Source organism: Lolium perenne, chromosome 5, assembly GCF_019359855.2.
Source record: "Lolium perenne isolate Kyuss_39 chromosome 5, Kyuss_2.0, whole genome shotgun sequence".
Taxonomy (NCBI): domain Eukaryota; kingdom Viridiplantae; phylum Streptophyta; class Magnoliopsida; order Poales; family Poaceae; genus Lolium; species Lolium perenne.
Window position 1 is genome coordinate 233,734,391 of NC_067248.2, and position 9,622 is coordinate 233,744,012.

The window sequence follows — 9,622 nt, forward strand, 5'->3', positions numbered from 1 at the left end:
CGGGGGATTCCGGCGACAGCGTTCTCGGTACACACTCACGCGCCTGAGGATTTCTTGACCGTGCTCGAGTCTGCGGAGCTGAGACGCTACATCACAGCCTTGCCGTCGGTGCTCGTTGCGGGTGCGCCGCTCGTGCTCCGACCATGGAACCTCCAGGCGCAGGCGAAGCAAGTGCCGCTGCGGTCCAAGGTCTTCTTGGTGCTGGAAGAAATTCCGCCACATGCCTGGGATGTGGAGGTCGTGGAAGATTTGCTCGGAAATGCATGTGCAGTGGAAGAGGTGGCGCCGGAGACGAGATCTAGGGCGGATCTTTCCCTCTTCAAGCTCTCGGCTTGGACCTCGGATTTGGATGCCATCCCGGTGGCGCGCACACTTGCGGTCCTGAGCCGTTGAGGGAGGATGAGAGGCCATTGCCGCCGGTGAGGGAGCCCCCGAGGCATAGGTAATCCAGGCAGTGGCCTCACCATCGTCGACCGTGACAGGAGTTTCGGAGATCAAAACACTGCAATATCGCGTGCTGATCCATGTCATGGAAGTGGAGGAGGTGGTGCCCGAGGAGCCGGCGCCGAGGCCAGGGACGCTGGGCGGAGACGATGACGGAGAGGCCGGCCGTCACCGGAGAAGAACGCTTGTATGGACACGTGGGGCTCCGGATCTTCATGGAGGGCCAGGAGGCTTTTCCTCCCAGAGGCGAAGTGGGGCAGGTGGCAGCTTGCCAATGGCGGAGGGGGCTTCGTGGGGCCTACCTCCCTTGGAGTCTCCTGAGCCTTGGATGGTTCAAACAGCAAACGAGGTCGAGTCAAGCCCTGCGGTGGTCGGTGGGCCAGCAGTCACCCCTGTCCACTTTGTCGGAGTCCAGAAGGAAAGTGCAGGTCAAGGGGCAGATGCTGCAGCGCATGCGGCTGTTGGATCTTGAAGGAGGGGTTAAAGTGGTTGAGGAAGATGCGGAGGATATACCTGCGGTGGGTCCATCGATGGAGATGGGTCATGCGGCGCATGCAGTCCTTTGGCAGGACGCTCTAGACTCGCTGCCAACTGCTGCGGCGGATCCCGAGGTGGATTGTGTCGGGCCACCAAAGGAGGTTTCCGTTGCTGCTCTCGGTGGGACCCGTGTGGGCATGGAACCTGTGGTCTGTCCAGGCCGTGCTGAGGAGGCGTTGGCTGCCACCTTTGGAGGAGCTGGTGGGTCCAAGGTGAGGACCACAGAAGTAGTTGATTCCTGTGCGGGAGTGGTGGTTTTGGAGGACGGATCGATGACGTCTGGCAGTACGCCATTGTTATCTCACTAGCACATGCCACTGGTATCCCACTCCGCCACATCCTCGAGTGTATCATACGCTGGGAGTTCGGAGGGAGGTTTCATCCAGGTGTCAGTTTCTGAGCATGGTCTGTTCATGGGAGAAGATGGTGGTTCGAGTGTGAGGTCAAGTCGTGACCGGTTGGAGAGTTTGGAGAGTGATCCCATGGGCTCCCCATGCACGTCCTACACGGGGCCAAACAGCGACATGCAGCTGGTTCCGCGTCGAGCCCGAGAGGGGCTAGTCCTGGAGGAGGTTGCGCCGGAGGAAGGTAGAGAGGACACCACAACAGAGTTGGAGCTGCAGCAGGAGAGGCTCGTGTTATGTCGCATCAAGATGTTCTGCTCCTCCATCCTCAAGAAGTTGGTGCCACCACTGCTCCAAGAAGTGGAGAGCTCGTCCAGACTGCGTGATGAGGCGCAGACGTTTACACCCAGGCGTCTGACTAGGAGTGCATCGATGGCGGTGCAAGAGAGGGGAAAGAATGTGTCTAAGGCCTCGGCGACAGAGACGGTGTTACTCAAGGCGCTGGGTATTTGCCCTGAGGAGCTGTCCGTGGATGAGGAGCACCTTGCCAGCTTCAACGAGATCTTCGACTCGCCGCTTGGTGATCGACACGTGAGGGTCATGGCGTCCATCTTTGGAAAGATGGTGCCCTAGAGTTTTGACCAGCAGGAGGGCTGCAGAGTAGTGGTAGCGGCGCACTTGGCAGCTGATGGAGTGGAGTTTGTTTTTGTAGTTTTTATGGATTGTAATTTAGAGATGTTGTTCTGGAACGTTCGTGGTACGAATGATCCAGCTAAAAGGAGTGATATTCGGGATTTCCTTGATAGTTTGCATGTGCGTATTGTGTGTATTTTGGAGACTAAGGTTGCGGAGGTTGATGAGTTTTATATCTCACAGTGTTTGAGACCGTCCTTTGATGGATTTGTGTTCTTGCTGGCGGATGAGACGAGAGGAGATGTGGTGATGGCTTGGGACACCTCGGTGGTCCAAATCAATCATGTGAGTTATGATACTTGTGCTATAACCGGCGAGGTCACGGCTAGAGATGAGTCTAAATGGTGGCTTACCACTGTTTATGAGCCCCAAGTGGCCGAGGGTAAAATCATGTTTCTAGAGGAGCTGACGGAGAGAAGGTCCCTTTGCCATGGGCCGTGGGTGGTGGCTGGAGATTTCAACATGATCCTCAATGCTTCGGAGAAGAATAATGAAAATCTGGACAGAAACATGATGCAGCGATTCAGGGCTTTCGTGCATGAGTATGAGCTAAATGACCTTTTTATGCATGGGAGGACCTATACATGGAGTAATGAGAAGTAGAGAGCTACCCTTACACGCATAGATAGGGTGGTGGTCTCGGTGGATTGGGACTTGCAGCACTTTGACTCGGTTCTGCAAGGTCTATCATCGTCAGTCTCGGATCATGCGCCGCTCCACCTTGCCCTTAATGCGGCGTTTCGGCCTAGGAGAAGGTTTAAGTTTGAGAGATTTTGGCTTAAGTTGGAGAGGTTTGATGAGGCAGTTAAGGATGCTTGGGTATGTAACCCCGCTATTGTAGATCCCTTCCGGAGGCTGGATGCGCTCTTCAGGAATGTTGCCGAACACATGCAGTCCTGGGGGCAAAAAAGAGTAGGGAATATTAAGCTGAATATTGAGATTGCCAACACCCTGATCCTACACCTAGATGTGGCCCAAGAGAGACGCATGTTGACCCCCACGGAGATTTGGCTAAGGAGAATGGTCAAGCAATCCGTGCTCGGGCTTGCTTCTCTTGAGTGAACTATGGCAAGACAAAGATCGAGGATTCGCTGGTTGAGAGAGGGAGATGCCAACATGGCGCTTTTCCATGTAGTTGCTAATGGAAGAAGGGCGAAAAATCACATTGCCTCCGTCAAAATCGGAGAGGTGCTCGTGACGGACTAGGAGATGAAAGTGGAGGCTTTCACAGAGGCATACTCCCAGCTGTTGGGGCGGGTGCAGCCCAGAGAGCACTCTATTGATCTGGAAGAGCTTGAAATCCCCACAGCTGAGTTGCGGGACTTGGATGCCATGTTTACTGAAGAGGGGATATGGGGGGTCAAGGACCTGCATCCGGTCTGGGCGCCGAGGCCGGATGGTTTTACAGGAGCTTTTTATCAGAGAGTGTGGCCGATTATCAAGAGGGACATTCTTGCTGGGCTGGTTAAACTTAGTGTGGGAGACGGTCGTGGTTTTTCCCGACTAAACCGAGCCCTGATCACATTGATCCCTAAGAAGCCGGATGCCACGGAGGTCAAGGACTATCGCCCCATTAGCTTGGTGCATAGTTTTGCCAAAATATTCTCCAAAACTATGGCCAACAGGCTCCGGAGAAGGTTGGGTGATGTTGTAAGCACCAACCAATCGGCGTTTGTAAGAGGACGGTCCCTACATGACAACTTCATCCTGGTAAGACAAGTGGCAAGGAAGATTAACCAATAGAGGCAGTCGGGAGTGCTCCTCAAATTGGATCTCACAAGGGCTTTCAACTCGATCTCTTAGAGCTTTCTGTTTGAGGTACTACGGCGCATGCGTTTTGGAGAGCGGTTCCTAAAGTGGGTTTCCTTGTTGCTTAACACGTCGAACACTAGAGTGCTGGTTAATGGAGTGCCTGGAGGAAGAATTGTGCATGTGAGAGGCCTTAGACAAGGTGATCCCACATCGCGGCTGTGGAGGTGCTGACTGCGGCAATTAAGAAGGTCGTGGAGGGACAACTCTTCTCCAGGCTAGCGGGGATCACGGAGCTCCAGAGAATCTCGGTTTACGCTGATGATCTGGTTATTTTCTTTAAGCCGCTGGCCATAGAATTGGAAGCGGTAAAGGCCATTCTACAAGTGTTTGGTGAGGCCTCTGGGCTGTGCGTAAACTATAGAAAGACCTCAGCCACGCTGATTAGAGAGCATGAGGGAGATGCCGAGAGAGTTGCGGAGATGTTGGTCTGCGAGGTAGTGGGGTTTCCCATCAAATACCTTAGCATGCAACTAGCGCTGAGGCCTTTGACAAAAGCGGAGTGGCAACCGCTGATTGACCAGGTCATATACTGTGTTCCGGCTTGGCGGGGGGGGGGGGGGAATGATTCAGAAATCAGGGAGGCTTATACTCATAAAATCAGTGATAAGTGTGTGGCCTATACATCAATTGATGGTCGCAGAGGCGCCAACTTGGGTGCTTGAGGAGTTGGTCAAGTGGATGAGAGCCTTTTTTTGGGCAAGAAAGGAGGTCAATGGAGAACAATGCCTGGTGGCGTGGGACACTATATGCAAGCCGACTCAGTTTGGAGGGCTTGGAGAGTAAAGGACCTGAGGTTGCAAGGTTTGGCTCTTAGAGTGAGGTGGTGTTGGCTGCGTCGTACGGATCCTTCAAGGCCATGGCAAGGGTTGCCTGCTATCAACGACCCTGAAGCCAATGAAGTGTTCCAGAGCTTGGCGCAGTTTCGAGTAGGAGAGTATTCTCTTTTGGAGAGACAGATGGATCAATCGAAGAAATACGGATGAGATTGCGCCAGAGGTTGCGGCTTTGGTCCCAACGAGAAGGAAGAACAGAAGAAAGGTTAGTGATGCCTTGAATAAGGATTCTTGGCTTTCGGATGTATCTGCAGAGCTGTCCGTCGACGGGTGGATGCAATGCACCCTGCTTTGGGAAGAATTTGAGAGAGTGCCTCGCGACGGCAATAGGCCGGATTAGATCACTTGGAAAGGGTCGGCGTCTAGTATGTATACTACCAGTGTGACCTACAACATGCTCTGCCCAGGGAAGGATCACATGGAGTATGACTAAGCCGATATGGAGATCCTTTGCACCCCTAAAGTGCAAAATCTTCGGCTGGCTGGCGATAAGACGTAGGCTCTGGACTTCGGATAGGAGGGCTCAGCATGGCCTGCAGGATCACCTAGACCCCTGCGGCACTTGCCTTCAGGAAGAGGATAATGTTGACCATATTCTTTCGCAGTGTCTGTATGCCAAGATGGTCTGGTTTGACTGCTTGAGAAAGCTGGGGTCGTAGCTACAGGAACCGCAGGAGAACACAAATTTGGAGAGGTGGTGGACGGAGGCGAGGAAGAGGCTGCGGAGGGAGGCTAGGAGAGGCTTTGACACATTGGTCTTGTTGATAGGGACGCTTTGAAAGCAAAGGAACGCCCATGTCTTCAGGAACTTAGAGAGGCAGTGGTCCACGGAGCAGATCATAAATAGAATTCTAGAGGAGTTTAGCCTTTGGTGGGCAGCGAGGGGAGAGGAGTGGCGAGTCATGTTGCGAGAGTAGGTCTTTAGGTTTTGGTGGTGTGCGTGGGTTGGCCGAGGATAGATGTTCGCATCCCCTTTGGCTTCTTGTATTTTTGTTGCTCTATTCTATAAAGATATGGCACGCCATTCGCGTGCCCGCGAAAAAAAAAGATGTGACACACAAACAAGAAAATCAGAGTTTCAGAAAATTGTGGTTGGCATCAGAACAAGTGAACAACCCACTTCTTACTTGACCTTGAGTCCAAAATGAAATGCTAAAAGTTGGTATGTTAATCGAGATTTCCTAGTACTCATGCATTCACTTAGGAATTGCTTTTCCTTTTTGCTTAACTAGTCTTACCACTGTCTCAAATTGCAAAACATCAAGTACAGTATTACGAGCTTTAGAGTATGCTGCAATCAGCTGGCGCAAATGATAATTGCCCAACGGTGATATCAAACAGCATTTGTATATTCTGCTGCTGGAAATTACCGAGGACTGAACCCGACAATGTCGCATCATCACCGAGCATGTTTAGACAGAACGACGACCCCTCTTCGTCAAATGACATGTAGTTATCTCTGTGTAGCCTCATATCCGCGCCCCCGGCGAAGTGCATCACCATGTCCGGCATGGGTGGAAGCTGCCGCTGGCCGCTTGGAGCCGGGAAGCAAGGGATTTCAAAGCTGGAAGAGTTCACTGCCGGGTGACCGAGCACCTCGGCCACATGATCCAAGACCACCATGAAAGCGCTTCCCTCCAGGATAGTGAAGGTGGTGCCTGAGTCCACGACCATCCCTCCAGTGCCGTCGTTGCGCAGCTGGAAAGCCTGCTCTGGAATCGGCAGGTGAGTGTCGCCGAGAGATATGCCCTCGAGGGAGATATAGTACCATGACGGGTACGCCATGTTCTGCACCAGTGGTGTCGTCTGCATGGTGTCGCCTCCTCTAGGTTCCAGCTCGGCGAGGGAGCCAAACAGGACTGGACTGCTCAGGCTGGGCAGGAAGAAGTCGGTGAGGCAGTATGAGAACTTCCCGAACCCTAGTTGCGCCACAAGCGACAGCGGCCCGCGGCTGAGCCCGACCGTCCCCGTGGAGTTGAACGAGTCGCCGCCATTGTCGCTGCCGCAACCGAACGCGACGTCGCTGATAGAGATGGCCGACGCAGTAGTGCCCAACGTGAGGGTCTCCCTCCCCAAGACGCCCGCGGAGTAGGCGTCGTCGGCGTAATCGTAGTAGTACATGCACTGCGAGTTGAGGGTGCAATTGTTGTCGCTCTGCAGGCTCTAGCACATGGCGCTGGAGCAAGGCTCCGGGGAGAAGCTGGTCGAGGCGGAGGTGTTGTAGATGGGCGTGTCCTGCGGGAAGCAGAGCTTGCATGGCTGGCACTGCGTCCAGATGAGGTCGCTGCCGGTGTCCGCAAGGGCGACGAACGGAACCGGCGGCGTCCCGATGGCGAGGTTCATCAGGTACTCGGCTTGGCCCGACTGCAGCCTTGGCCGGGAGGTCGAGTTGGAAGAGGTGGTGGAATAACCCGATAGCATCGTCGCTGCTCGGAGGCGGCTCTGATGCCACTACAGGAATGGAGCTCGCTGCCGACGGCCAGCTGCCCTCGGCGTAGCCGCGCCTGGCCCTCGGCGTAGGCTACGCCGACGGCAGCCCTCGGCGTAGCCCCTCGGCTTCTAGGTCCCTCGGCACACGGCATGGCGCCGTCGGCGTAGTCCCTGCCGTCGGCGTACGCCGCCTATGCCGACGGCGCGCTTGTACCCTCGGCATCGCTGCCCTCGGCGTCTCGTGCCGTGGCGCCGTCGCCATTAACGGGGCGCCAGTATACGCCGACGGCACTGCCCTCGGCATAGGGCAGGCGGCCTGCTCGTCCGTGCGCGACGTGGCGCTTCGTGGCGACGCCAGCTGCCCCTCTACGCCGACGGCACCACCCTCGGCATATGCATGGGCCATGCAGGCTACGTGGCGCGCGGCTGGGCAATGTGGAGAAGGGCTACGCCGAGGGTCGCAGCAGGCCTCTATGCCGACGGCAATGCCGTCGGCATAGACGTGACCATATGGTCGCTCCATGCCTCTATGCCGACGGCATTGCCCTCGGCGTAGGCTTGCGCTATTTTTTTCGCCAGCTTTTCACAATCCACTGTTTACCAGCTCAGTTATGACAGTACAGCAGTTCATACATCGAAATTCATCCAAATTCATCCAAATTCATCGAAATTCATCCAAATTCACCATAATTCACATAAATAGCATGAAATCCACATAGTAGCATACATGGTGCACATAATAGCATACAAGAGGAGAGTGCCATGTCATCCAAATGCATAGTAGTAGCAAGCAAACCCTAGTTCTAAGCTGACTAGCGGAGGAAGGACCCGGGCGGGGTGTGTCCGCCCTTATCGTTGGCGAAACGAGCAGCCCGGGGTTGCGCTCCGGTAGAAGCTGCAGAAGAACCACCTGGAGAAGGACCGGTGCTACGCCCAGGAGAAGTCGACGGAGAGGCACCGGGAGTAGTCCCAGGAGTAGTCGAAGGAGAGGCACCAGCAGACCGACCAGCTTCATGAACCGGTGTGACCTCGCGCCCACCCGGCGAGGCCTGGTTCCCGGAGCATCCCGTTCCCTACGTGTTCCCTACATGTTAGCAACTTGCGATGCAAAGGGAAGTGGTAACTACCGGTTTGGCAAAGAACTTACCTCCGGTGTGGATCCGTAGTAAGTCGCAGCGAAAGCTGCCCTCGATGGCATGATAGGCATGTCCCCCGCCACGGTAACTCGAGCCGGTGGCGGTGTACCAGTAGACATACAAATCATCATTTCCTGCAAGATAGGTTACAAGTTAGGCTTTGCAGAAATAAAGCATCAAACTGAGACTTGTCATCTACTTGCGAGAAGAAAGATTCAGACTTACTCCTATATACGCCATGTAGGCCGTATTCTGCCTATTCCACTGGGCAGCGGCCTGCTGATACGCTTCATTGCAGGCTTCGAAGGCCGCCTCGAACTCAGGCTACAATTTCAGAAACAATGAATCTCGTCAACACTTAGCCATGTAGGAAGGAAAACCGGAAAGAGGATGAAAATGAGGAAAACTTACATCGTAGGCGGGTGGACGAGCAGGCCGTGGACGAGGCTGGGGGCTGTCGGCGGTGAGGGTATGCTTGAGACGCGTGTAGCTCGTGGCTGGGGTAGGCTTGACCGCCTTATTCAGAAAGGGGAAACGGCCATGCTGACGCCCATGCCCCGACAGGACCAACGACTCCTCGTCGATCGGAATGCTTAAGGGGTCATCCACCTCCGGGTGACGAGACAACACCATGTCGCAGTAGTCCTCCTTGGCGGCCTTGGCATTGCCGTAGTACTGTGGCTGAGGCAATGTGGGATTGGGCTTCTGCTTCTGCCGCATCATGTCATATATCTGGGCATCATGAAGCACCACCCCAGGTGGTGCCTCGACCACCTGCATCGCAAAAAGAAAAGTTATGCGTATCACAAATGAGACATGACGGGAAATGAAAGAAGATCGTTCCATGTATATACATACCTTTTTCCCCTTGAAGCGGGTCTAGTCGCGGCCTCCCGCGCAGTGTGTGCCACCGGTGCCTCGGTTCTCCATGTTACGCCTCGACACGGCTGCAAACTCCTCGTCCAACCTGAGCCACCTCGCCCTAATCTGCTCCTCCCATGCCTCCCTATGCTGCTCGGCCCACTCGGGACAAACCTGAAAACGCAATACTCAACTCAAGATAATCCAATGAAAACTTAGCAGCAATGTAGAATCTCATTGACATTTTACTCACCGACATGTACTCCTCAATGGTCATTGCCCATTCCTCCGTAGGCTGGTTACCAACATAGTACTCCTTCTTGACCCTCTTACCCTTGTTAGCCCAGAAGGCACTAGCGCAGGTGACCTTTTGGTTGTACCACTGCTGCGGTGTCAACCTCTCGCAAGCGCCACGCAAAGTGAGACGCGCCTGCGTCTCATGCTCCGGGTCCACACGATAGAAGCACTTCAATCATGCATAAATCAGTTGTGAAAATCATAAGTTAGCACATTAGGGTCATCAACTATGAAC

General features: G+C 54.3%; 1 pseudogene; it reads right to left on the bottom strand.

The window, feature by feature from the left end:
* Nucleotides 1-5,944: 5,944 nt before the first annotated feature.
* On the bottom strand, nt 5,945-7,616 carry LOC127304193 (aspartyl protease family protein 2-like; annotated as a pseudogene).
* Between the last annotated feature and the right edge of the window lie 2,006 nt (nt 7,617-9,622).